This window comes from Oncorhynchus gorbuscha, linkage group LG15 (genome assembly GCF_021184085.1).
Source record: "Oncorhynchus gorbuscha isolate QuinsamMale2020 ecotype Even-year linkage group LG15, OgorEven_v1.0, whole genome shotgun sequence".
In the NCBI taxonomy this organism is placed as follows: domain Eukaryota; kingdom Metazoa; phylum Chordata; class Actinopteri; order Salmoniformes; family Salmonidae; genus Oncorhynchus; species Oncorhynchus gorbuscha.
Genome location: NC_060187.1, coordinates 80,065,971 through 80,093,470, shown reverse-complemented (window position 1 = coordinate 80,093,470; position 27,500 = coordinate 80,065,971). Strand labels below are relative to the sequence as shown.

The window sequence follows — 27,500 nt, the reverse complement described above, 5'->3', positions numbered from 1 at the left end:
AGGAGAGGAGGAGAGGAGAGGAGGAGGGGGAGAAGGGAGGGGAGGGTTAGGATGCAGGCTATTGATTGATTTCCCTCTATCTCTCAAACAGACAGACTATATATTCAACCACAGGTCATAACCCTACTCTCTCTGACTGTCTCTCTGACTGTCTCTCTGTGTCTGTCTCTCTGTGTCTGTCTCTCTGTGCCTCTCTCTGTGTCTGTCTTTCATCTCCCTCTATCTCTCAAACAGACAGACTATATATTCAACCACAGGTCATAACCCTACTCTCTCTGCCTGTCTCTCTGTGTCTGTCTCTCTGTGCCTCTCTCTGTGTCTGTCTTTCATCTCCCTCTCTCTCTTTCTCTTTCCCTCCCTCCCTCCCTCCCTCCCTCCCCCTCCCTCCCTCCCTCCCTCCCTCCGTCCGTCCGTCCGTCCGTCCATCCGCCTGTCTTGTCTGTCTGTCTGTCTGTCTGTCTGTCTGTCTGTCAATTCAATTCAAGGGGCTTTATTGGCATGGGAAACATCTGTTAACATTGCCAATGCAAGTGAGGTAGATATTATACAAAAGTGAAATAAACAATAAAAATTAACAGTAAACATTATACATACAGAAGTTTCAAAACAATAAAGACATTACAAATGTCATATTATATATACAGTGTTGTAACAATGTACAAATGGTTAAAGTACACAAGGGAAATAAATAAGCATAAATATGGGTTGTATTTGTCTGTTCTTCACTGGTTGCCCTTTTCTCGTGGCAACAGGTCACACATCTTGCTGCTGTGATGTCACACTGTGGAATTTCACCCAGTAGATATGGGAGTTTATCAAAATTGGATTTGTTTTCGAATTCTTTGTGGATCTGTGTAATCTGAGGGAAATATGTCTCTCTAATATGGTCATACATTGGACAGGAGGTTAGGAAGTGCAGCTCAGTTTCCACCTCATTTTGTTGGTAGTGTGCACATAGTCTGTCTTCTCTTGAGAGCCATGTCTGCCTACGGCGGCCTTTCTCAATAGCAAGGCTATGCTCACTGAATCTGTACATAGTCAAAGCTTTCTTTAAGTTTGGGTCAGTCACGGTGGTCAGGTATTCTGCCGCTGTGTACTCTCTGTGTAGGTCCAAATAGCATTCTAGTTTGCTCTGTTTTTTTGTTAATTCTTTCCAATGTGTCAAGTAATTATCTTTTTGTTTTCTCATGATTTGGTTGGGTCTAATTGTGCTGCTGTCCTGGGGCTCTGTGGGGTGTGTTTGTGTTTGTGAGCAGAGACCCAGGACCAGCTTGCTTAGGGGACTCTTCTCCAGGTTCATCTCTCTGTAGGTGATGACTTTGTTAAAGAAGGTTTGGGAATCGCTTCCTTTTAGGTGGTTGTAGAATTTAACAGCTCTTTTCTGGATTTTGATCATTAGTGGGTATCGGCCTAATTCTGCTCTGCCTGCATTATTTGGTGTTCTACGTTGCACACGGAGGATATTTTTGCAGAATTCTGCATGCAGAGTCTCAATTTGGTGTTCGTCCCATTTTGTGAAGTCTCTCTCTCTCTCTCTCTCTCTCTCTCTCTCTCTCTCTCTCTCTCTCTCTCTCTCTCTCTCTCTCTCTCTCTCTGTCTGTCAGTCTGGTAAGCTGACTCCCCATCTTGTTCTGGACCAGCTGAGGTGTAATGGAGTCTTAGAGGGGATCCGTATCTGCAGACAGGGCTTCCCCAACCGCATCCCCTTCCAGGAGTTCAGACAGAGGTAACATGGGGCAAGGGTGTGTGTGTGTGTGTGTGTGTGTGTGTGTGTGTGTGTGTGTGTGTGTGTGTGTGTGTGTGTGTGTGTGTGTGTGTGTGTGTGTGTGTGTGTGTGTGTGTGTGTGTGTGTGTGTGTGTGTGTGTGTGTGTGTGTGTGTGTGTGTGTGTGTGTGTGTGTGTCTGGCAAGAGGAAACACTTAACATCCACAGTGATGGCTATCGTAACCATTTGTCTCACAGCCACAGAAACACACATTCGCCTGTCAGTTGACGTTGTCATGTAGAGAACACAGTCCCAGTCTCTCTGTCTCTTCCTGTAGGTATGAGATCCTGACTCCTAATGCTATCCCTCGTACCTTCATGGACGGGAAGCAGGCCTGTGAACTCATGGTGAGTCCCATTGAACAGCTATGCTGTCCTGTCGTTTACCAAAATAGGGCCCTATGTGTTGAAGCACATGCATATATGGAAGTGATTTCAACTTTGTATCCGTCCTCTCTCTGTCTCCAGATCAGTGCGTTGGAGCTGGACCGTAACCTGTTCAGAGTTGGGCAGAGCAAAGTGTTCTTCAGGGCTGGAGTCTTAGGTCACCTGGAGGAGGAGAGAGACCTGAAGATCACTGACACCATCATACGCTTCCAGAGCGCTGCCCGAGGATTCCTCGCACGCAGGTGTGTTTTAGTGTGTGTCTTTGTCTCTGTCTCTCTCTGTCTCTCTCTCTGTCTCTCTCTCTGTCTCTCTCTGTCTCTCTCTGTGTTGACTCTCTCTGTCTCTCTCTGTCTCTCTCTCTGTCTCTCTCTCTGTCTCTCTCCCTGAGTTCACTCTCTCTGTCTCTCTCTCTGTGTTGACTCTGTCTCTCTCTCTCTGAGTTGACTCTCTCTCTCTGTCTCTCTGTGTTGACGCTCTTTGTCTCTCTGTGTTTTCTCTCTCTGTCTCTCTCTCTGTGTTGACTCTCTGTCTCTCTCTCTGTCTCTCTCTGTCTTTCTCTCTGTGTTTTCTCTCTCTGTGTTTACTCTCTGTTTTCTCTCTCTGTGTTGACTCTGTGTTTTCTCTCTCTGTGTTTTCTCTCTCTGTGTTGACTCTCTGTCTCTCTCTCTGTGTTTTCTCTCTCTGTGTTGACTCTCTGTCTCTCTCTCTCTGTCTCTCTGTGTTTTCTCTCTCTGTCTCTCTCTCTCTCTGTGTTTGCTCTCTCTGTGTTGACTCTCTCTGTCTCTCTCTCTCTGTGTCTCTCTGTGTTTTCTGTCTCTCTCTCTCTATGTTTTATCTCTCTGTGTTGACTCTCTGTCTCTCTCTCTGTGTCTCTCTGTGTTTTCTCTCTCTGTCTCTCTCTCTCTGTGTTTTATCTCTCTGTGTTGACTCTCTCTGTCTCTCTCTCTCTCTGTGTTTTCTCTCTCTCTCTCTGTTGACTCTCTGACTCTCTCTGTCTCTCTCTCTCTGTGTCTCTCTGTGTTTTCTGTCTCTCTCTCTCTATGTTTTATCTCTCTGTGTTGACTCTCTGTCTCTCTCTCTGTGTCTCTCTGTGTTTTCTCTCTCTGTCTCTCTCTCTCTATGTTTTATCTCTCTGTGTTGACTCTCCCTGTCTCTCTCTCTCTGTGTTTTCTCTCTCTCTCTCTGTTGACTCTCTGTCTCTCTCTGTCTCTGTGTTTTCTCTCTCTGTCTCTCTCTATGTTTTATCTCTCTGTGTTGACTCTCTGTCTTTCTCTCTCTTTTTGTTTTCTCTCTCTGTGTTGACTCTCTCTGTCTCTCTCTCTCTGTGTTTTCTCTCTCTGTGTTGACTCTCTGTCTCTCTCTCTCTGTGTTGACTCTCTGTCTCTCTCTCTGTCTCTCTCTGTCTTTCTCTCTGCGTTTTCTCTCTCTGTGTTTTCTCTCTCTGTGTTGACTCTCTGTCTCTCTCTCTGTGTCTCTCTGTGTTTTCTCTCTCTGTCTCTCTCTCTCTCTGTGTTTGCTCTCTCTGTGTTGACTCTCTCTGTCTCTCTCTCTCTGTGTCTCTCTGTGTTTTCTGTCTCTCTCTCTATGTTTTATCTCTCTGTGTTGACTCTCTGTCTCTCTCTCTGTGTCTCTCTGTGTTTTCTCTCTCTGTCTCTCTCTCTCTATGTTTTATCTCTCTGTGTTGACTCTCTCTGTCTCTCTCTCTCTCTGTGTTTTCTCTCTCTCTCTCTGTTGACTCTCTGTCTCTCTCTGTCTCTGTGTTTTCTCTCTCTGTCTCTCTCTATGTTTTATCTCTCTGTGTTGACTCTCTGTCTTTCTCTCTCTTTTTGTTTTCTCTCTCTGTGTTGACTCTCTCTGTCTCTCTCTCTCTGTGTTTTCTCTCTCTGTGTTGACTCTCTGTCTCTCTCTCTCTGTGTTGACTCTCTGTCTCTCTCTCTGTCTCTCTCTGTCTTTCTCTCTCTGTTTTCTCTCTCTGTGTTGACTCTCTCTGTCTCTCTTTCTCTGTGTTTTCTCTCTCTGTGTTGACTCTCTGTGTTTTCTCTCTCTGTGTTTTCTCTCTCTGTGTTGACTCTCTCTGTCTCTCTCTCTCTGTGTTTTCTCTCTCTGTGTTGACTCTCTGTCTCTCTCTCTCTCTCTCTGTGTCTCTCTGTGTTGTCTCTCTCTGTCTCTCTCTGTGTTTTCTCTCTCTGTGTTGACTCTCTCTGTCTCTCTCTGTGTTTTCTCTCTCTGTGTTGACTCTCTCTGTCTCTCTCTCTCTGTGTTTTCTCTCTCTGTGTTGACTCTCTCTCTCTGTGTATCTCTGTGTTGACTCTCTCTGTCTCTCTCTGTGTTTTCTCTCTCTGTGTTGACTCTCTCTGTCTCTCTCTCTCTCTGTGTTTTCTCTCTCTGTGTTGACTCTCTGTCTCTCTCTCTCTGTGTTTTCTCTCTCTGTGTTGACTCTCTCTGTCTCTCTCTGTTTTCTCTCTCTGTGTTGACTCTCTCTGTCTCTCTCTGTGTGTTTTCTCTCTCTGTGTTGACTCTCTCTGTCTCTCTCTGTGTGTTTTCTCTCTCTGTGTTGACTCTCTCTGTCTCTCTCTGTGTGTTTTCTCTGTCTCTCTCTCTGTCTCTCTCTCTCTCTGTGTTTTCTCTCTCTGTGTTGACTCTCTGTCTCCCTCTCTCTGTGTTTTCTCTCTCTGTGTTGACTCTCTCTGTCTCTCTCTCTGTGTTTTCTCTCTCTGTGTTGACTCTCTCTGTCTCTCTCTGTGTGTTTTCTCTCTCTGTGTTGACTCTCTCTGTCTCTCTCTGTGTGTTTTCTCTCTCTGTGTTTTCTCTCTTTGTTGACTCTGTCTCTCTCTCTGTGTTGACTCTGTCTCTCTCTCTGTCTCTCTCTCTCTCTGTGTCTCTCTGTGTTGACTCTGTCTCTCTCTCTGTCTCTCTCTCTCTCTCTCTGTGTCTCTCTGTGTTGACTCTCTCTGTAGGGCCTTCCTGAAGAAGCAGCAGCAGCTGAGTGCTATGAGAGTGATGCAGAGAAACTGTGCTGCCTACCTCAAACTCAGGAACTGGCAATGGTGGAGGCTGTTCACCAAGGTACACACACACATACCCACACATACACACACACACAAACACATACACACTCTAGGACAGGTATGTGACCTAACCTGTGACCCGTGCCCCCCAGGTGAAGCCTCTGCTGCAGGTGACTCGTCAGGACGAGGAGATCCAGGTGAGGGAGTCGGAGCTTAAGAATGCCAAAGACAACCTGACCAGAGTGGAACAGGACTACACTGATCTGGACAAGAAGCACATACAGGTAACACACCTTTCCCTTCTCTATCTATCTTTCTGGAGATTTCTCTATGTATCTATCTGGAGGTGTATCTATCTGTCTATCTGGAGGTGTATCTATCTATCTATCTGGAGGTTTCTCTATGTATCTATCTGGAGGTTTCTCTATCTATCTATCTGGAGGTCTATCTATCTATCTGGAGGTGTATCTATCTATCTGGAGGTTTATCTATCTATCTGGAGGTTTCTCTATGTATCTATCTGGAGGTGTATCTATCTGTCTATCTGGAGGTGTATCTATCTATCTATCTGGAGGTTTCTCTATGTATCTATCTGGAGGTTTCTCTATCTATCTATCTGGAGGTCTATCTATCTATCTGGAGGTGTATCTATCTATCTGGAGGTTTATCTATCTATCTGGAGGTTTATCTATCTATCTGGAGATTTATCTATCTATCTATCTGGAGGTGTATCTATCTATCTATCTGGAGGTTTATCTATCTATCTGGAGGTGTATCTATCTCTCTGGAGATTTATCTATCTCTCTGGAGATTTATCTATCTCTCTGGAGATTTATCTATCTCTCTGGAGATTTATCTATCTCTCTGGAGATTTATCTATCTCTCTGGAGATTTATCTATCTCTCTGGAGATTTATCTATCTATCTGGAGGTTTATCTATCTCTCTGGAGATTTATCTATCTCTCTGGAGATTTATCTATCTCTCTGGAGATTTATTTATCTATCTGGAGGTTTATCTATCTCTCTCTCTTTCTCTCTCTCTCTCTGTGTGTACAACACATCTGATAATAAAGCACCAGCAGGTAGAGAGACCAGAACACTTACCTCCCTGTCCCTTTCTCCCTTCTCATCCCTGGTTTCTAGCTGATGGAGGAGAAGGCGGTGCTGACAGACCAGCTGCAGGCGGAGGCGGAGCTGTTTGCTGAGGCGGAGGAGATGAGGGCCAGACTGGTCAGCAGGAAGCAGGAGTTGGAGGAAATCCTGGGGGAGCTGGAGGGACGATTGGAGGAGGAGGAGGAAAGGGGCGTTCAGATGACCAATGAGAAGAAGAAGATGCAGCAGCACGTGACGGTACAGGACAGTGGGAGAGTGGAAGACAGAGAAGGGGACATGAAGCACATGATAATGAGGAAGAGAGCAGCATTGTTTTGGAACTTTAGATGAGAAGCTCTGCTGAATAACTGGATCTCTCAGTCTCTCTAATGTTCTGTCACTCCTCTTCTCTTCATCTCTGTACCTCTCCCCTCTCCCTCCTTCTCTCCTCCTCTCCTCCCCTCTCCCCTCTGCCTCCTTCTCTCCTCCTCTCCTCCCCTCTCCCTCCTTCTCTCCTCCCCTCTCCCTCTCTCCTTCTCTGTTCCCTCTCCCTCCTTCTCTCCTCCCCTCTCCCTCTCTCCTCCTCTCCTCCCATTTCTCTCCTCCCATTTCCCTCTTTCTCTCCCCTCTCCCTCTCTCCTCCTCAGGATCTGGAGGAGCAGTTGGAGGAGGAGGAGTCGGCCAGACAGCGCCTCCAGTTGGAGAAGGTTACCCTGGAAACCAAGGTCAAGAGTCTGGAGACAGAGATGCTGAGCACTGGAGAACAGAGAGACCGCCTCAGCAAGGTAACCATAGTTACACTGGCTACAGTATAAACCCTGGACCGCATTTAACTGTAACACTTACTTCATCCTGGACAGGACTGAAGGGCTTTATAGAAGCTGACTAACCCAGGGTTGACTCAGCTGGACAGGACTGAAGGGCTTTATAGAAGCTGACTAACCCAGGGTTGACTCAGCTGGACAGGACTGAAGGGATTTATAGAAGCTGACTAACCCAGGGTTGACTCAGCTGGACAGGACTGAAGGGATTTATAGAAGCTGACTAACCCAGGGTTCACTCAGCTGGACAGGACGAAGGGATTTATAGAAGCTGACTAACCCAGGGTTCACTCAGCTGGACAGGACTGAAGGGCTTTATAGAAGCTGACTAACCCAGGGTTCACTCAGCTGGACAGGCCTGAAGGGATTTATAGAAGCTGACCTACCCAGGGTTTACTCAGCTGGACAGACTGAAGGGATTTATAGAAGCTTACTAACCCAGGGTTGACTCAGCTGGACAGGACTGAAGGGATTTATAGAAGCTGACCTACCCAGGGTTTACTCAGCTGGACAGACTGAAGGGATTTATAGAAGCTTACTAACCCAGGGTTGACTCAGCTGGACAGGACTGAAGGGATTTATAGAAGCTGACCTACCCAGGGTTTACTCAGCTGGACAGACTGAAGGGATTTAAGCTGACTAACCCAGGGTAGGGATTTATAGAAGCTTACTAACCCAGGGTTGACTCAGCTGGACAGGACTGAAGGGATTTATAGAAGCTGACTAACCCAGGGATTTATAGAAGCTGACTAACCCAGGGTTGACTCAGCTGGACAGGACTGAAGGGATTTATAGAAGCTGACTAACCCAGGGTTGACTCAGCTGGACAGGACTGAAGGGATTTATAGAAGCTGACCTTGACTCAGCCCAGGGTTGACTCAGCTGGACAGGACTGAAGGGATTTATAGAAGCTTACTAACCCAGGGTTGACTCAGCTGGACAGGACTGAAGGGATTTATAGAAGCTGACTAACCCAGGGTTGACTCAGCTGGACAGGACTGAAGGGATTTATAGAAGCTGACTAACCCAGGGTTGACTCAGCTGGACAGGACTGAAGGGATTTATAGAAGCTGACCTACCCAGGGTTGACTCAGCTGGACAGGACTGAAGGGATTTATAGAAGCTTACTAACCCAGGGTTGACTCAGCTGGACAGGACTGAAGGGATTTATAGAAGCTGACTAACCCAGGGTTGACTCAGCTGGACAGGACTGAAGGGATTTATAGAAGCTGACTAACCCAGGGTTGACTCAGCTGGACAGGACTGAAGGGATTTATAGAAGCTGACCTAGCTGGACCCAGGGTTGACTCAGCTGGACAGGACTGAAGGGCTTTATAGAAGCTGACTAACCCAGGGTTGACTCAGCTGGACAGGACTGAAGGGATTTATAGAAGCTGACTAACCCAGGGTTGACTCAGCTGGACAGGACTGAAGGGATTTATAGAAGCTGACTAACCCAGGGTTGACTCAGCTGGACAGGACTGAAGGGATTTATAGAAGCTGACTAACCCAGGGTTGACTCAGCTGGACAGGACTGAAGGGATTTATAGAAGCTGACTAACCCAGGGTTGACTCAGCTGGACAGGACTGAAGGGATTTATAGAAGCTGACTAACCCAGGGTTGACTCAGCTGGACAGGACTGAAGGGATTTATAGAAGCTGACTAACCCAGGGTTGACTCAGCTGGACAGGACTGAAGGATTTATAGAAGCTGACTAACCCAGGGTTGACTCAGCTGGACAGGACTGAAGGGATTTATAGAAGCTGACTAACCCAGGGTTGACTCAGCTGGACAGGACTGAAGGGATTTATAGAAGCTGACTAACCCAGGGTTGACTCAGCTGGACAGGACTGAAGGGATTTATAGAAGCTGACTAACCCAGGGTTGACTCAGCTGGACAGGACTGAAGGGATTTATAGAAGCTGACTAACCCAGGGTTGACTCAGCTGGACAGGACTGAAGGGATTTATAGAAGCTGACTAACCCAGGGTTGACTCAGCTGGACAGGACTGAAGGGATTTATAGAAGCTGACTAACCCAGGGTTGACTCAGCTGGACAGGACTGAAGGGATTTATAGAAGCTGACTAACCCAGGGTTGACTCAGCTGGACAGGACTGAAGGGATTTATAGAAGCTGACTAACCCAGGGTTGACTCAGCTGGACAGGACTGAAGGGATTTATAGAAGCTGACTAACCCAGGGTTGACTCAGCTGGACAGGACTGAGGGAAGCTTGACTCAGCTGGACAGGACTGAAGGGATTTATAGAAGCTGACTAACCCAGGGTTGACTCAGCTGGACAGGACTGAAGGGATTTATAGAAGCTGACTAACCCAGGGTTGACTCAGCTGGACAGGACTGAAGGGATTTATAGAAGCTGACTAACCCAGGGTTGACTCAGCTGGACAGGACTGAAGGGATTTATAGAAGCTGACTAACCCAGGGTTGACTCAGCTGGACAGGACTGAAGGGATTTATAGAAGCTGACTAACCCAGGGTTGACTCAGCTGGAACTTCATTTATCCATGTTGTGTCTGTCTCTCAGGAGAAGAAGCACCTGGAGGAGAGGTTGAATGAGGTGACAGACTCACTGACCGAGGAAGAGGAGAAGACCAAGAGTCTCAACAAACTGAAAAACAAACAGGAAGCAGTCATTGCTGACCTGGAAGGTAAAGCTTGTTCCTAGCTGATGGCACTTGTTATGCATACTTAACGTTATGACATACATTTGATGAACTTGCTGCACACTCACACTGTTTCAGATACTTGTCCTGGTATGAATTATTTTCTATTTTCTTTCTCTTCTTCCCCCTCGCTCCTTTAGATCGGTTGAAGCGTGAGGAGCAGGGTCGTCTGGAGCAGGAGAAGTGGAGAAGGAGGATGGAGGGGGAAGCTGTGGAAGCCCAGGAGCAGCTCTCTGACCTGGGACTAATGTCCGCTGAACTCAGGGGCACCCTGGCTCAGAGAGAGAAAGATATCACAACCCTACAGGGGAGGTGAGAGGACATCTATACTGTATATTCACACACCTTGAGAAGAGTGGAAATATCAACCCCCTCATTTGCATAGTGTTACAAAACTGCTTTCTCTCTCGATAATGGTAATCAAAATGGTTCCAGCACAGTGCCTTGCAGAACACCATATTTGACTTCTCTCTCTCTTTCTCCCAGGTTGGAGGAGGAGGGTGCACGAAGGACTGAGGCTCAGAGGGCTCTGAGAGAGGCCATGTCTCAGGTGTCAGAACTGAAGGAGGAAGTGGAGAATGAACGAGGGATGAGAGAGAGGGCAGAGAAACAGAGGAGAGACCTGGGGGAGGAGCTGGAGGCCTTGAGGACAGAGCTGGAAGACACACTGGACACCACGGCGGCCCAGCAGGAACTCAGGTCTCGTAGAGAGGCAGAGCTGGGGGAGCTCCAGAGGTGTGTTGAGGGGGAGACGAGACGTCACGAGGCCCAGCTCTCAGAGCTCAGAGTCAAGCACTGCTCTGCCATAGACAACCTGCAGGAACAACTGGACAACAGCAAGCGGGTGAGTCACACACAGAATGTAGCCTATGCAGTGACTCTCTGTGCATATTGCATGTGTTATTCCCTCAGTACAGTGTCGGTAGTGACTCCTGCATGCTATTCTCTCTCTGTAGACTGGTCACTGAAACGTCTGTAACGTGGTGTTTCTATGCGTATGGTATGTATGTAGTAATTCCTGATGTTATATGGTCTCCCCAGGCCCGTCAGTCCCTAGAGAAGGCCAAGACTCTATTAGAGGATGAGAGGGTGAGCTTGGCCTCAGAGCTAAAGTCCCTGCAGGGGGGCCGCATGGAGAGTGAGAGGGGCCGCAAGAGGGCAGAGGGCCAACTCCAGGAGCTGACCGCACGCCTCGCACAGACCGACAGAGAGAGAGAGGAGAGAGAGGAGCGACTGCACAAGCTACAGTCTGAGATGGAGAACCTCTCCAGCTCTCTCTCCTCCTCTGACTCCAAATCGCTCCGTCTCAACAAGGAGGTCAGCAGCCTGGAGAGCCAGCTCCACGATGCTCAGGTACACACACACATACACACACACTGCCTACTCCTTCATCCTCTGTTTATAATCAAATCAAATTTTATTTGTCACATGCACCGAATACAACAGGTGTAGTAGACCTGTCACAGGACTTTCATAATTCCTATATGTGTTTATTAATTAAATACACTCTGTTTTTAAGAATTTGTAAGGTTCTTATTTGTTATTTGTATAAAATAGACAGGGACCAGTCTTATCAAAATTATATAATAGCATTTATTCTCGGAGCGCGCTGCCATGGAACCACGAACAATATGACGCCATAGGTTATAAAATATCCTTCCTATCGACCAGGACAAAGCAGGTTCAAAAGTTTATTCCAACCTCCTAGCGCACACACACACACACACACACACACACACACACACACACACACACAACCCACAACCCACACACACACACACACACACACACACACACACACACACACACACACACACACACACACACACACACACACACACACACACACACACACACACACACACACACACACACACATCAAGATTAACTTCTGAAGTCTCACCATTATCCATCACTATTCAGCAGACAGTTCCAGATAACGAAAACCTAGGGAGGCTCTCACTGCCTTATCTAAACATCCCAGAGCTGAGTTGATACAGTTCAACCATTGGTTAACAACCCTTTTTGCTTACTTAAAAACCCACAACCCATTTCCTCCCCAACCTAGTTGGAAGGGTGTATATTATGTTTCATTACTCCTTGTTCATGCTACATAATTCCTTCCTTATGAACTAACATTATTAATCAGATATTGTAAAACAGGGTAGAGTTCAATTAGTTATAGTTCTATTTAAATGTAGATATTGTTTAGTCATTATTCATAAAATTCCTATCAAGACCTTACTGTGAAATGCTTACAAGCCCTTAACCAACAATGCAGTTTTAAGAAAATAAGAGTTAAGAAAATATTGAGTAAATAAACTAAAGTAAAAAATAAAATAACAATAATCTGGCCATATACAGGGGGTACCGGTACCGAGTTAATGTGGAGGCTATATACAGGGGGTACCGGTACCGAGTTAATGTGGAGGCTATATACAGGGGGTACCGGTACCGAGTTAATGTGGAGGCTATATACAGGGGGTACCGGTACCGAGTTAATGTGGAGGCTATATACAGGGGGTACCGGTTAATGTGGAGGCTATATACCGAGTTAATGTGGAGGCTATATACAGGGGGTACAGGGGTGGAGGCTACCGGTACCGAGTTAATGTGGAGGCTATATACAGGGGGTACCGGTACCGAGTTAATGTGGAGGCTATATACAGGGGGTACCGGTACCGAGTTAATGTGGAGGCTATATACAGGGGGTACCGGTACCGAGTTAATGTGGAGGCTATATACAGGGGGTACCGGTACCGAGTTAATCTGCAGGGTTTCTGTACAGGTTAGTCGAGGTCATTGAGGTAATATGTACATGTAGGTAGATGTAAAGTGACGATGCATAGATTATAAACAGAGTAGCAGCAGTGTAAAAAAAAGGGGGGTAATGCAAATAGTCCAGGTAGCCATTTGATTAGCTGTTTAGCAGTCTTATGGCTTGGGGGATAGAAGCTGTTAAGAAGCCATTGGTCCTAGAATTGGCGCTCCGGTACCGCTTGCCGTGCAGTAGCAGAGAGAACAGTCTATGACTAGGGTTGTTGGGGTCTTTGGCAATTTTTAGGGCCTTCCTCTGACACCGCCTGGTGTAGAGGTCCTGGGTGGCAGGAATCTTGGCCCCAGTGATGTACTGGGCCGTACACGCTACCCTCTGTAGTGCCTTGTGGTTGGAGGCCGAGCAGTTGCCATACCAGGCGGTGATGCAACCAGTCAGGATGCTCTCGATGGTGCTGCTGTGGAAATTTTTGAGGATCTGAGGACCTATTCCAAATCTTTTCAGTCTCCTGAGGGGTAATAGGTTTTGTCGTGCCCTCACGACTGTCTTGATTTGCTTGGACCATGTTAGTTTGTTGGTGATGTGGACACCAATGAACTTGAAGCTCTCAACCTGCTCCACTACAGCCCCGTCGATGAGAATGGGGGCGTGCTCGTTCCTCCTGTTCCTGTAGTCCACAATCATCATCTTTGTCTTGATCACGTTGAGGGAGAGGTTGTTGTCCTGGCACCACACTGCCATGTCTCTGACCTCCCTATAGGCTGTCTCATCGTTGTCGGTGATCAGGCCTACCGCTGTTGTGTCATCGGCAAACTTAATAATGGCGTTGAAGTCGTGCCTGGCCGTGCAGCCATGGGTGAACATGAAGTACAGGAGGGGACTAAGCACACACCCCTGAGGGGCCACTATGTTGAGGATCAGCATGGAAGATGAGTTGTTACCTACCCTTACCACCTGGTGGGCGGTCCGTCAGGAAGTCCAGGATCCAGTTGCAGAGGCAGGTGTTTGGTCCCAGGGTCCTTAGCTTAGTGATGAGCTTTGTGGGCACTATGGTGTTGAATGCTAAGCTGTAGTCAATGAATAGCATTGATGTTCCTTTTGTCCAGGTGGGAAAGGGCAGTGTTGAGTGCAATAGAGATTGCTTCATCTGTGGATCTGTTGGAGTGGTATGCAAATTGGAGTGGGTCTAGTGTTTCTGGGATGATGGTGTTGATGTGAGCCATGACCAGCCTTTCAAACCACTTCATGGCTACAGATGTGAGTGCTACGGTTCGGTAGTCATTTAGGCAGATTACCTTGATCTTCTTGGGCACAGGGACTATGGTGGTCAGGGAGACACTTGGGCACAGGGACTATGGTGGTCAGGGAGGCACTTGAGCACAGGGACTATGGTGGTCAGGGAGGCACTTGAGCACAGGGACTATGGTGGTCAGGGAGGCACTTGGGCACAGGGACTATGGTGGTCAGGGAGACACTTGGGCACAGGGACTATGGTGGTCAGGGAGACACTTGGGCACAGGGACTATGGTGGTCAGGGAGGCACTTGGGCACAGGGACTATGGTGGTCAGGGAGGCACTTGGGCACAGGGACTATGGTGGTCAGGGAGACACTTGAGCACAGGGACTATGGTGGTCAGGGAGACACTTGGGCACAGGGACTATGGTGGTCAGGGAGGCACTTGGGCACAGGGACTATGGTGGTCAGGGAGACACTTGAGCACAGGGACTATGGTGGTCAGGGAGACACTTGGGCACAGGGACTATGGTGGTCAGGGAGGCACTTGGGCACAGGACACTATGGCTGGTCAGGGAGACACTTGGGCACAGGGACTATGGTGGTCAGTGAAGACACTAGACAGTTGGTCAACTCATGCTCGGAGTACACGTCCTGGTAATCCATCTGACCCTGTGGCCTTGTGAATGTTGACCAGTTTAAAGGTCTTACTCACATCGGCTACAGAGAGCGTGATCGCTTTCCTGGTTTCACTCTTAGGAGCTACTTCAGGATGAGACTCGTCAGAAGCTGGCTCTGGGCTCCAGGGTGAGAGCTCTGGAGGAGGAGAGGAATGGACTGATGGAGAGAGTGGAGGAGGAAGAGGAGAGATCCAAGGATCTCTCCAGGCAGATACAGACTCACACTCAGCAGGTAATCATCATTGTGTAAAAAAACCTTTCCTCTAGATTATAATATAAAACATGTTCAGTTGTCTTCTACAGTAAGTCTATCTTCCTCCTCACATCACTCCCTCTCTCCCGCTCTCCCTCTCTAGCTAGCTGAGTTGCGGAGGCAGTCGGAGGAGGTGAATGGGGCGGTGGAGGCAGCAGAGGAGACCCGTAGGAAACTGCAGAGAGACCTAGACCAGGCCGTCCAGAGAGAACGACAGAAGGAGGAGGAGAAAGAACGTGTGGAGCGACAGAGGGAGAGGCTGAGGGAGGAGATAGAGGACATGACCCTGGCCCTGCAGAGAGAGAGACAGAACTGCACCACCCTGGAAAAGAGGCAGAAGAAGTTTGACCAGGTCAGAGTTCCGGGGTTAGAGGTTAAAGGTGAGAGGTAACCATAATGACATAATGTCCCGTGATGTAACCCCTGCCCTTTGCCCCCTCAGTGCCTGTCAGAGGAGAAGGCAGTGAGTGCCCGGCTGGCTGAGGAGAGAGACAGGGCCGAGGCAGACAGTAGAGAGAAGGAGACACGCTCCCTGGCACTGGCACGAGCCCTGCAGGTACCACTGGAGTGACTACACACATTATTATCCAGTTATCAGCATAAAAAGTTGTTTTCATGTTCATCTAAATAATAGTGAGTGTTGATACTTCATTGTTCCCATCCACACTTACAGGAGGCCCAAGATCAGAGGGACGAGCTGGAGAGATCTAACAAGCAGCTCCGCATAGACATGGAACAACTAGTCAATCAACAGGATGACGTGGGGAAGAATGTACGTGTGTGTGTGTGTGTGTGTGTGTGTGTGTGTGTGTGTGTGTGTGTGTGTGTGTGTGTGTGTGTGTGTGTGTGTGTGTGTGTGTGTGTGTGTGTGTGTGTGTGTGTGTGTGTGTGTGTGTGTGTGTGTGTGTGTGTGTGTGAGAGAGAATGTGTGTATTTGTATTACAGAGTGAAAATGTATCTCACACATTTCTCTCCTCCTGTGTCAGGTGCATGAGTTGGAGCGTTCCCGCCGGGCCCTGGAGACAGAGGCAGAGTCCCTGCGCACTCAGACCCAGGAGCTGGAGGAGGAGCTGGGGGAGGCGGAGAACTCCAGGCTGAGGCTCGAGGTCACCCTCCAAGCACTCAGGGCCCAGTTTGAGAGAGAGATCAGCACCAAGGAGGAGAAAGGAGAGGAGAAGAGGAGGTCTCTCAACAAACAGGTATGGAGAGAAGAGAGAAGAGAGAAGAAGAGGAGTGTATCAAGCCTGAATATGGGGAGACAGTTATTCATTTCGATTAGATGCTAAACTTCTCTCTTTCTCTGCTGTTCCCTTTCTTTCCATCCCCCTCTCCTCTTCTCTTTCTCTCCTTCCCCCCCAGGTGAGGGAGTTGGAGACCCAGCTAGAGGAGGAGAGGAGTCAACGCTCTCAGGCCATGTCTGTCAAGAAGCAGCTGGAGGGAGAGCTACAGGAGGCTGAAGCCCAGGTGGAGACAGCCAATCGCGGCAGGGAGGAGGGGCTTAGGCAGCTACGGAGACTGCAGGTAAGCTACACCCCCCCTTCTCTCTTTCTTTCTAATGCTGCTTGCTCGGTCTGGGATTAGATGCTGTGCAGTTAACTGATATATAAACCACAGCTATAATGAGAACGTTAAGGGTCCCAGCACAGAGCCTTGTGGAAAACCATATTTAATCAACCCTCCTTTTCGTTCTCTCTCAGGTTCAGATGAAGGAGGTGCTTCGTGAGCTGGATGAGTCCAAGCTGGCCCGTGACGAGGTGGTCGTCCAATCAAAAGACACAGAGAAGCGCATGCAGACCTTGGAGGCGGAGTTACTGCAGCTTACAGAGGTGTGTGTGAGAGATTTGCAAAGACACAAACTTGTGTTTTAGGATACTAACGTCCTCTCTCTCTTTCTCTCTCTTTCTCTGTCTCTCTCCTTATGTCTGTCTCTCTCTTTCTCTCTCTCTCTGACTCTCTCTCTCTGTGTATAGGATTTATCAGTGTCTGAGAAGATGAGGAGACAGGCTCAGCAGGAGAGAGATGAGATGGCTGATGAGATCGTCAACAGCTCTACCGGGAAGTCAGTGTCTCTCTTTCTATTTTCCTTTCTGTATGTGTGTGTACTCATGTGTGTGTATTACTGTGTATTATGCGTGTGTATTACTCACGGTGTGTGTATTACTGTGTATTATGCATGTGTATTACTCACGGTGTGTGTATTACTGTGTATTATGCGTGTGTATTACTCACGGTGTGTGTATTACTGTGTATTATGCGTGTGTATTACTCACTGTGTGTGTATTACTGTGTATTATGCGTGTGTATTGCTCACGGTGTGTGTATTACTGTGTATTATGCGTGTGTATTACTCACGGTGTGTGTGTTTTCAGGTCTGCTCTGTGTGATGAGAAGCGGAGGTTGGAGGCGCGAGTCACTCAGCTGGAGGAGGAGTTGGAGGAGGAGCAAAGCAATGCTGAACTAGTGGCCGAGAGACACAGGAAGACTACACTTCAGGTACACACTCTCACACACTTACCCGCACGCATTGCATACAGACACACACACACACACACACAGTATACGGGACTCGATTTACATTTGTCCAATTTTCTTGGTTTTAATCTCCCTTTCTATCCCTCTGTCTCCCCTCCCTCCCCAGGTGGAGACTCTGACGGTGCAGCTGCAGGGAGAGAGGACCCTGGGCCAGAAGGCTGAGGGGGCCAGGGAGGCTCTGGAAAGGCATAACAAGGAGCTGAAGCTGAAGCTGGGGGAGATGGAGGGAGCTGTCAGGGGAAAACACAGGCTCAGTGTTGCCGCCCTGGAGGCCAAGATGGACGGCATGGAGGAGCAGCTGGAGCAGGAGAGACAGTGAGGGGAACACACACATTCTCTGATGGATTTCCCCTCACACTTCTTCTCTCGCCATGTTCCTTTCCTCTCTCGCCTTGTTCCTTTCCTCACTCGCCTTGTTCCTTTCCTCTCTTGCCTTGTTCCTTTCCTCTCTCGCCTTGTTACTTTCCTCTTTCGCCTTGTTACTTTCTTCTCTCGCCTTGTTACTTTCCTGTCTCGCCTTGTTACTTTCCTCTCTCGCCTTGTTACTTTCTTCTCTCGCCTTGTTACTTTCTTCTCTCGCCTTGTTCCTTTCCTCTCTCGCCTTGTTACTTTCTTCTATCGCCTTGTTCCTTTCCTCTCTCGCCTTGTTCCTTTCCTCTCTTGCCTTGTTACTTTCCTCTCTCGCCTTGTTACTTTCTTCTCTCGCCTTGTTCCTTTCCTCTCTCGCCTTGTTACTTCCTCTCTCGCCTTGTTACTTTCCTCTCTCGCCTTGTTACTTTCCTCTCTCGCCTTGTTACTTCTTCTCTCGCCTTGTTACTTCTCTCGCCTTGTTACTTCTTCTCTCGCCTTGTTACTTCTTCTCTCGCCTTGTTACTTCTTCTCTCGCCTTGTTACTTTCTTCTCTCGCCTTGTTACTTCTCCTCTCGCCTTGTTACTTTCTTCTCTCGCCTTGTTACTTCTTCTCTCGCTTTGTTCCTTTCCTCTCTCGCCTTGTTACTTCTCCTCTCGCCTTGTTCCTTTCCTCTCTTGCCTTGTTACTTTCCTCTCTCGCCTTGTTACTTTCCTCTCTCGCCTTGTTACTTTCCTCTTTCGCCTTGTTACTTTCTTCTCTCGCCTTGTTACTTTCCTCTCTCGCCTTGTTCCTTTCCTCTCTCGCCTTGTTACTTTCCTCTTTCGCCTTGTTACTTCTCCTCTCGCCTTGTTACTTTCTTCTCTCGCCTTGTTACTTCTTCTCTCGCTTTGTTCCTTTCCTCTCTCGCCTTGTTACTTCTCCTCTCGCCTTGTTACTTTCCTCTCTTGCCTTGTTCCTTTCCTCTCTCGCCTTGTTACTTTCCTCTTTCGCCTTGTTACTTCTCCTCTCGCCTTGTTACTTTCTTCTCTCGCCTTGTTACTTCTTCTCTCGCTTTGTTCCTTTCCTCTCTCGCCTTGTTACTTCTCCTCTCGCCTTGTTACTTTCCTCTCTTGCCTTGTTACTTTCCTCTCTCGCCTTGTTCCTTTCCTCTCTCGCCTTGTTCCTTTCCTCTCTCGCCTTGTTCCTTTCCTCTCTCGCCTTGTTATATTCCTCTCTCGCCTTGTTACTTTCCTCTCTCGCCTTGTTACTTTCCTCTCTCGCCTTGTTCCTTTCCTCTCTCGCCTTGTTACTTTCCTCTCTCGCCTTGTTCCTTTCGTCTCTCGCCTTGTTCCTTTCCTCTCTCGCCTTGTTACTTTCCTCTCGCCTTGTTCCTTTCCTCTCGCCTTGTTACTTCTTTTCTCGCCTTGTTACTTCTTCTCTCGCCTTGATCCTTTCCTCTCTCGCCTTGTTACTTTCCTCTCTCGCCTTGTTACTTCCTCTCTCGCCTTGTTCCTTTCCTCTCTCGCCTTGTTACTTTCCTCTCTCGCCTTGTTCCTTTCCTCTCGCCTTGTTACTTCTTTTCTCGCCTTGTTACTTCTTTTCTCGCCTTGTTACTTCCTCTCTCGCCTTGTTACTTCCTCTCTCGCCTTGTTACTTTCCTCTCTCGCCTTGTTACTTTCCTCTCTCGCCTTGTTACTTCTTCTCTCGCCTTGTTACTTCTCTCGCCTTGTTACTTCTTCTCTCGCCTTGTTACTTCTTCTCTCGCCTTGTTACTTCTTCTCTCGCCTTGTTACTTTCTTCTCTCGCCTTGTTACTTCTCCTCTCGCCTTGTTACTTTCTTCTCTCGCCTTGTTACTTCTTCTCTCGCTTTGTTCCTTTCCTCTCTCGCCTTGTTACTTTCCTCTCTTGCCTTGTTACTTTCCTCTCTCACCTTGTTCCTTTCCTCTCTCGCCTTGTTCCTTTCCTCTCTCGCCTTGTTCCTTTCCTCTCTCGCCTTGTTATATTCCTCTCTCGCCTTGTTACTTTCCTCTCTCGCCTTGTTACTTTCCTCTCTCGCCTTGTTCCTTTCCTCTCTCGCCTTGTTACTTTCCTCTCTCGCCTTGTTCCTTTCGTCTCTCGCCTTGTTCCTTTCCTCTCTCGCCTTGTTCCTTTCCTCTCGCCTTGTTCCTTTCCTCTCGCCTTGTTACTTCTTTTCTCGCCTTGTTACTTCTTCTCTCGCCTTGTTCCTTTCCTCTCTCGCCTTGTTACTTTCCTCTCTCGCCTTGTTCCTTTCCTCTCGCCTTGTTACTTCTTTTCTCGCCTTGTTACTTCTTCTCTCGCCTTGTTACTTCCTCTCTCGCCTTGTTCCTTTCCTCTCTCGCCTTGTTACTTTCCTCTTTCGCCTTGTTACTTTCTTCTCTCGCCTTGTTACTTTCCTCACTCGCCTTGTTCCTTTCCTCTCTCGCCTTGTTACTTTCCTCTTTCGCCTTGTTACTTTCTTCTCTCGCCTTGTTACTTCTTCTCTCGCTTTGTTCCTTTCCTCTCTCGCCTTGTTACTTTCCTCTCTTGCCTTGTTACTTTCCTCTCTCACCTTGTTCCTTTCCTCTCTCGCCTTGTTCCTTTCCTCTCTCGCCTTGTTCCTTTCCTCTCTCGCCTTGTTATATTCCTCTCTCGCCTTGTTACTTTCCTCTCTCGCCTTGTTACTTTCCTCTCTCGCCTTGTTCCTTTCCTCTCTCGCCTTGTTACTTTCCTCTCTCGCCTTGTTCCTTTCGTCTCTCGCCTTGTTCCTTTCCTCTCTCGCCTTGTTCCTTTCCTCTCGCCTTGTTCCTTTCCTCTCGCCTTGTTACTTCTTTTCTCGCCTTGTTACTTCTTCTCTCGCCTTGTTCCTTTCCTCTCTCGCCTTGTTACTTTCCTCTCTCGCCTTGTTCCTTTCCTCTCGCCTTGTTACTTCTTTTCTCGCCTTGTTACTTCTTCTCTCGCCTTGTTACTTCCTCTCTCGCCTTGTTCCTTTCCTCTCTCGCCTTGTTACTTTCCTCTTTCGCCTTGTTACTTTCTTCTCTCGCCTTGTTACTTTCCTCACTCGCCTTGTTCCTTTCCTCTCTCGCCTTGTTACTTTCCTCTTTCGCCTTGTTACTTTCTTCTCTCGCCTTGTTACTTTCCTGTCTCGCCTTGTTACTTTCCTCTCTCGCCTTGTTACTTTCTTCTCTCGCCTTGTTACTTTCTTCTCTCGCCTTGTTCCTTTCCTCTCTCGCCTTGTTACTTTCTTCTCTCGTCTTGTTCCTTTCCTCTCTCGCCTTGTTCCTTTCCTCTCTTGCCTTGTTACTTTCCTCTCTCGCCTTGTTACTTTCTTCTCTCGCCTTGTTCCTTTCCTCTCTCGCCTTGTTACTTCCTCTCTCGCTTTGTTACTTTCCTCTCTCGCCTTGTTACTTTCCTCTCTCAGCTTGTTACTTCTTCTCTCGCCTTGTTACTTCTCTCGCCTTGTTACTTCTTCTCTCGCCTTGTTACTTCTTCTCTCGCCTTGTTACTTCTTCTCTCGCCTTGTTACTTTCTTCTCTCGCCTTGTTACTTCTCCTCTCGCCTTGTTACTTTTTTCTCTCGCCTTGTTACTTCTTCTCTCGCTTTGTTCCTTTCCTCTCTCGCCTTGTTACTTCTCCTCTCGCCTTGTTACTTTCCTCTCTTGCCTTGTTACTTTCCTCTCTCGCCTTGTTCCTTTCCTCTCTCGCCTTGTTCCTTTCCTCTCTCGCCTTGTTCCTTTCCTCTCTCGCCTTGTTATATTCCTCTCTCGCCTTGTTACTTTCCTCTCTCGCCTTGTTACTTTCCTCTCTCGCCTTGTTCCTTTCCTCTCTCGCCTTGTTACTTTCCTCTCTCGCCTTGTTCCTTTCGTCTCTCGCCTTGTTCCTTTCCTCTCTCGCCTTGTTCCTTTCCTCTCGCCTTGTTCCTTTCCTCTCGCCTTGTTACTTCTTTTCTCGCCTTGTTACTTCTTCTCTCGCCTTGTTCCTTTCCTCTCTCGCCTTGTTACTTTCCTCTCTCGCCTTGTTACTTCCTCTCTCGCCTTGTTCCTTTCCTCTCTCGCCTTGTTCCTTTCCTCTCTCGCCTTGTTACTTTCCTCTCTCGCCTTGTTCCTTTCCTCTCGCCTTGTTACTTCTTTTCTCGCCTTGTTACTTCCTCTCTCGCCTTGTTCCTTTCCTCTCTCGCCTTGTTACTTTCCTCTCTCGCCTTGTTCCTTTCCTCTCTCGCCTTGTTCCTTTCCTCTCTCGCCTTGTTCCTTTCTCCTCTCGCCTTGTTACTTCTTCTCTCGCCTTGTTACTTCTTCTCTCGCCTTGTTACTTTCCTCTCTCGCCTTGTTCCTTTCCTCTCTCGCCTTGTTCCTTTCCTCTCTCGCCTTGTTCCTTTCCTCTCTCGCCTTGTTCCTGTCCTCTCTCGCCTTGTTCCTTACCTCTCTCGCCTTGTTCCTTTCCTCTCTCGCCTTGTTACTTCTTCTCTCGCCTTGTTACTTTCCTCTCTCGCCTTGTTCCTTTCCTCTCTCGCCTTGTTCCTTTCCTCTCTCACCTTGTTACTTTCCTCTCTCGCCTTGTTACTTCTTCTCTCGCCTTGTTACTTTCCTCTCTCGCCTTGTTACTTTCCTGTCTCGCCTTGTTCCTTTCCTCTCTCGCCTTGTTCCTTTCCTCTCTCGCCTTGTTCCTTTCCTCTCTCGCCTTGTTCCTTTCCTCTCAAACCTTGTTCCTTTCCTCTCACGTTGTTACTTTCCACTCTCGCATTGTTACTTTCCTTTCTCGCCTTGTTACTTCTTCTCTCGCCTTGTTACTTCTTCTCTCGCCTTGTTACTTTCCTCTCTCGCCTTGTTACTTTCCTCTCTCGCCTTGTTCCTTTCCTCTCTCGCCTTGTTACTTCCTCTCTCGCCTTGTTACTTCTTCTCTCACCTTGTTACTTTCCTCTCTCGCCTTGTTACTTCCTCTCTCGCCTTGTTACTTCTTCTCTCGCCTTGTTACTTCCTCTCTCGCCTTGTTACTTCTTCTCTCGCCTTGTTACTTCCACTCTCGCTTGTTACTTTCCTCTCTCGCCTTGTTACTTCCTCTCTCGCCTTGTTACTTCTTCTCTCGCCTTGTTACTTCCTCTCTCGCCTTGTTACTTCTTCTCTCGCCTTGTTACTTCCACTCTCGCCTTGTTACTTCCTCTCTCGCCTTGTTACTTCTTGTCTCGCCTTGTTCCTTTCCTCTCTCGCCTTGTTCCTTTCCTCTCTCGCCTTGTTACTTTCCTCTCTCGCCTTGTTACTTCTTCTCTCGCCTTGTTACTTCCTCTCTCGCCTTGTTACTTCTTCTCTCGCCTTGTTACTTCCTCGCTCGCCTTGTTACTTCTTCTCTTGCCTTGTTACTTCCTCTCTCGCCTTGTTACTTCTTCTCTCGCCTTGTTACTTCCTCTCTCGCCTTGTTACTTTTTCTCTCGCCTTGTTACTTTCCTCTCTCGCCTTGTTACTTCTTCTCTTGCCTTGTTACGTCCTCTCTCGCCTTGTTACTTCTTCTCTCTCCTTGTTACTTCCTCGCTCGCCTTGTTACTTCTTCTCTCTCCTTGTTACTTCCTCTCTCGCCTTGTTACTTCTTCTCTCGCCTTGTTACTTTCCTCACTCTTTACTTCTCCCATCCCTCGCTTCCTTTTCCTTCCCATCTCCTCCCTCTAACATCTAACTTCTTCCACTACTATTCTGACTGTATGTTCTGGGTATGGGGATAAAACATGACTCACAGTCTATCTCCCCTCCCCCCAGAGAGCGAGCGATAGCCAACAAGCTGGTGAGGAAGACAGAGAAAAAACTGAAGGAGGTGATGATGCAGGCAGAGGACGAGAGGAGACACGCAGACCAGTACAGAGAACAGGTATGAACCAGTACAGACCAGTACAGAGAACAGGTACGAACCAGTACAGACCAGTACAGAGAACAGGTACAAACCAGTACAGACCAGTGCAGAGAACAAGTAAGTACCAGTACAGAGAACAGGTATGAACCAGTACAGACCATTACAGAGAACCAGTACCTACCAGTACAGACCAGTACAGAGAACAGGTACGAACCAGTATAGACCAGTACAGAGAACAGGTATGAACCAGTACAGACCAGTACTGAGAACAGGTACGAACCAGTACAGAGAACAGGTATGAACCAGTACAGACCAGTACAGAGAACAGGTACGAACCAGTACAGACCAGTACAGAGAACAGGTACAAACCAGTACAGACCAGTGCAGAGAACAAGTAAGTACCAGTACAGAGAACAGGTATGAACCAGTACAGACCATTACAGAGAACCAGTACGTACCAGTACAGACCAGTAAAGAGAACAGGTACGAACCAGTATAGACCAGTACAGAGAACAGGTACGAACCAGTACAGACCAGTACTGAGAACAGGTACGAACCAGTACAGACCAGTACAGAAAACAGGTATGAACCAGTACAGAGAACCAGTACGTACCAGTACAGACCAGTACAGAGAACAAGTACGAACCAGTATAGACCAGTACAGAGAACAGGTACGAACCAGTACAGAGAACAGGTACAAACCAGTACAGACCAGTAGAGAGAACAGGTACGAACCAGTATAGACCAGTACAGAGAACAGGTACGAACCAGTACAGACCAGTACAGAGAACAGGTACAAACCAGTACAGACCAGTACAGAAAACAGGTATGAACCAGTACAGACCAGTACAGAGAACTAGTACGAACCAGCACAGAGAACAGGTATGAAACCTCTTGAGTTCACCATAGAGATGGAGTGATACAGTAGGGTGTGTTTTCATCCCAAAGGGAGTGGTTGGTCCTGCTAATCCCAATCCTAATCTAATCCAGCCCTGGCACCAGGGGAAGGTAGGGGTTATCTCCTCCCAAATTATACCTAACAAAATAATCCCTCTACAGTGTAGAGGTAGAGTTGATACTGACCCCCTCTCAAAAATCATCTGGAATTTAATCTGTGGGATGTAATCCTAGTCCTCGTGTTCTGTGCTTAATCTGTCCAACTGTCTCCCTCCGGCCCTCTCTGATACTCTTCCCCCCTTCTTCTATTGTCTTCTCTTCTTCCACTTGAACCATTCTCTTCATCTCTCTCACACCCTCTACACCCCCCCCCCCCCCCCTCCTCTCTCCAGTTGGATAAGTCTATGGGCCGGCTGAGGCAGCTGAAGAGGCAGCTCGAGGAGGTGGAGGAGGATAACTCTCGTTCCAACGCCCAGAGACGTAAACTGCAGAGAGAGATGGAGGAGCTGACTGACAGCTCCCAGAGCATGACCCGTGAGATCACCGCTCTACGCAGCCACCTCAGGTAATACTACCACTGTGTGTGTGTGTGTGTGTGTGTGTGTGTGTGTGTGTGTGTGTGTGTGTGTGTGTGTGTGTGTGTGTGTGTGTGTGTGTGTGTGTGTGTGTGTGTGTGTGTGTGTGTGTGTGTGGGTGTGTGTGTGTGTGTGTGTGTGTGTGTGTGTGGGTGGGGGTGTGTGGGGGGTGTGGGTGTGTGGTGGGGGTGGGGGGGGGGTGTGTGTGTGTGTGTGTGTGTGTGTGTGTGTGTGTGTGTGTGTGTGTGTGTGTGTGTGTGTGTGTGTGTGTGTGTGTGTGTGTGTGTGTGTGTGTGTGTGTGTGTGTGTAATCTGAGTGACCCTCCCAGATCCATTGTATGTTTGCAGTTCCATTGCCACCTACTAACCACCATGTTGTATTGTTGCATGTTTTTTCTTCCATTGACCTCATCTAATACTGACACACTGTCCATCAGTCTGCCTCACACTCCACTCCATCCACTCAGCATCACCACATCTGAACGGAAACCAGAGAAGTAGGTCTGTGTGTGCGTGCGTGTGCAATTCATTAAATTAAGATTTCTGTTAGTTGTGTGGACTGCAGTATATTTTAAACTGAGGAAATACTGTCTCTCATTAGTTTTATGTCTCAGGGGTTTAGTCACCTTTGTAACACAAGAGGACTCTTGTCTTTCCAGTCCCTCATAGAGACATATCAGATATACACTGCCTTTTTTCCACATGTTGATACGTTACAGCCTTATACTACAATGGATTTTTAAAAATGTTAATCAATCTACACACAATACCCATAATGACAAAGTGAGAAAAAAGATTGGGGAAATGCTTGATAATTTATTAAAAATAAACAGAAATACCTTATTTTCATAACTTTTCAAACCCTTAGCTATGAAACATGAAATTGAGCTCAGGTTCATCCTGTTTCTATTGATCATCCTTGAGATGTTTCTACAACTTGATTGGAGTCCCCTGTAATAAATTCAATTGATTGGACATGATTTGGAAAGGCACACACCTGTCTATAAAAGGTCCCACAGTTGACAGTGCATGTCAGAGCATAAACCAAGCCATGAGGTTGAAGGAATTGTCCGTAGAGCTCCGAGACAGGATTGTGTTGAGGCACAGATCTGGGGAAGGGTACGAAAAAATGGAAGAATTTTAGAAGCAACAAGACTCTTCCTAGAGCTGGCCGCCCGGCCATACTGAGCAATCTGAGGAGAAGAGCCTTGGTCAGGAAGGTGACCAAGAACCCAATGGTCACTCTGACAGAGCTCTATAGTTCTTCTGTGAAGATGGGAGAGCCTTCCGGAAGGACAACCATCTCTGCAGCACTCCATCAATCAGGCCTTTATGGTAGATTGGCCAGACGGAAGCCACTCCTCAGTAAAAGGCACATGACAGCATGCTTGGAGTTTGCCAAAAGGCACCTGAAGACTCTCAGATAATGAGAAATTATCATGACTCAAGGTGAGACCCAGATGCAGACACAGGAGGCAGATGGTTGGAGTCTTATAATATTTATTAATCCAATAAGGTAAGGCAAGAGAATGGTCGTGGACAAGCAAAAGGGTCAAAACCAGTTCAGAGTCCAAACGGTACCGAAGGGCAGGCAGAGTCAAGGTCAGGGCAGGCAGAGTCAAGGTCAGGGCAGGCAGAGTCAAGGTCAGGGCAGGCAGAGTCAAGGTCAGGGCAGGCAGAGTCAAGGTCAGGGCAGGCAGGATGATCAGGCAGGCGGGAAAGTAGTCCAGAGTCAGGCAGGGGTCAAAACCGGGAGGACTATCAAAAAGAGAATAGCAAAAGGAGAATGGGAAAAATACGCTGGTGTCACGACTTCCGCCGATGTCGGTCCCTCTCTTTGTTCAGGGGGCGTTTGGCGGTCCACGTCACTGGCCTTCTAGCCATCGCCCATCCACTTTTCATTTTCCATTTGTTTTGTCTTTGTCTTACACACCTGGTTTCAATGCCCCAATTACATGTTCATTATTGAACCCTCTGTTCCCCCATGTTTGTTTGTGAGTGATTGTTTTTTTGTAATATGGTCCGTTTATGTGGGCTCGCTTAGTTTGTATTGTATTTGTTTATTTTGAGTAAAATACGTTTATTTACTCATGTCTACTGTCCTGCGCCTGACTTCTCTACACCAGCTACACACAGACCACATTACAGCTGGTTGACTTGACTAACACAGAGAGACAGGGATAAATAGACTGGGGAAAATAAGCGATACCTGAAGGGGGTGGAGATAATAACAGGAACAGGTGAAACAGATCAGGGCGTGACAGAAACAAGATTCTCTCGTCTGAGGAAACCAAGATTGCACTCTGGCCTGAATGCCAAGTGTTACTTCTGGAGGAAACCTGGCACCATCCCTACGGTGAAGCATGGTGGTGGCAGCATCCTGCTGTGGGGAAAATGTTCAGCAGCAGGGACTGGGAGACTAGTCAGGATCAAGGGAAAGATGAACAGAGAGATCTGTGATGAAAACAAACCTCTGAGTAAAGGGACTGAATACTTATGTAAATGTCATATTTCAGTTTTACATTTATGTATAAAAGTTTTAAATGAATAAAAACCTGTTTTTGCTATGTCATTATGGGGTATTGTGTGTCGATTGAGGGGGGGGGTTTCATCCGTTTTAGAATAAGGCTGTAAT

At 47.7% G+C, this 27,500-nt stretch overlaps 1 pseudogene; it reads left to right on the top strand.

The window, feature by feature from the left end:
- LOC123998175 overlaps positions 1-27,500 on the top strand; it is an 87,749-nt pseudogene that overhangs the window by 59,318 nt on the left and 931 nt on the right.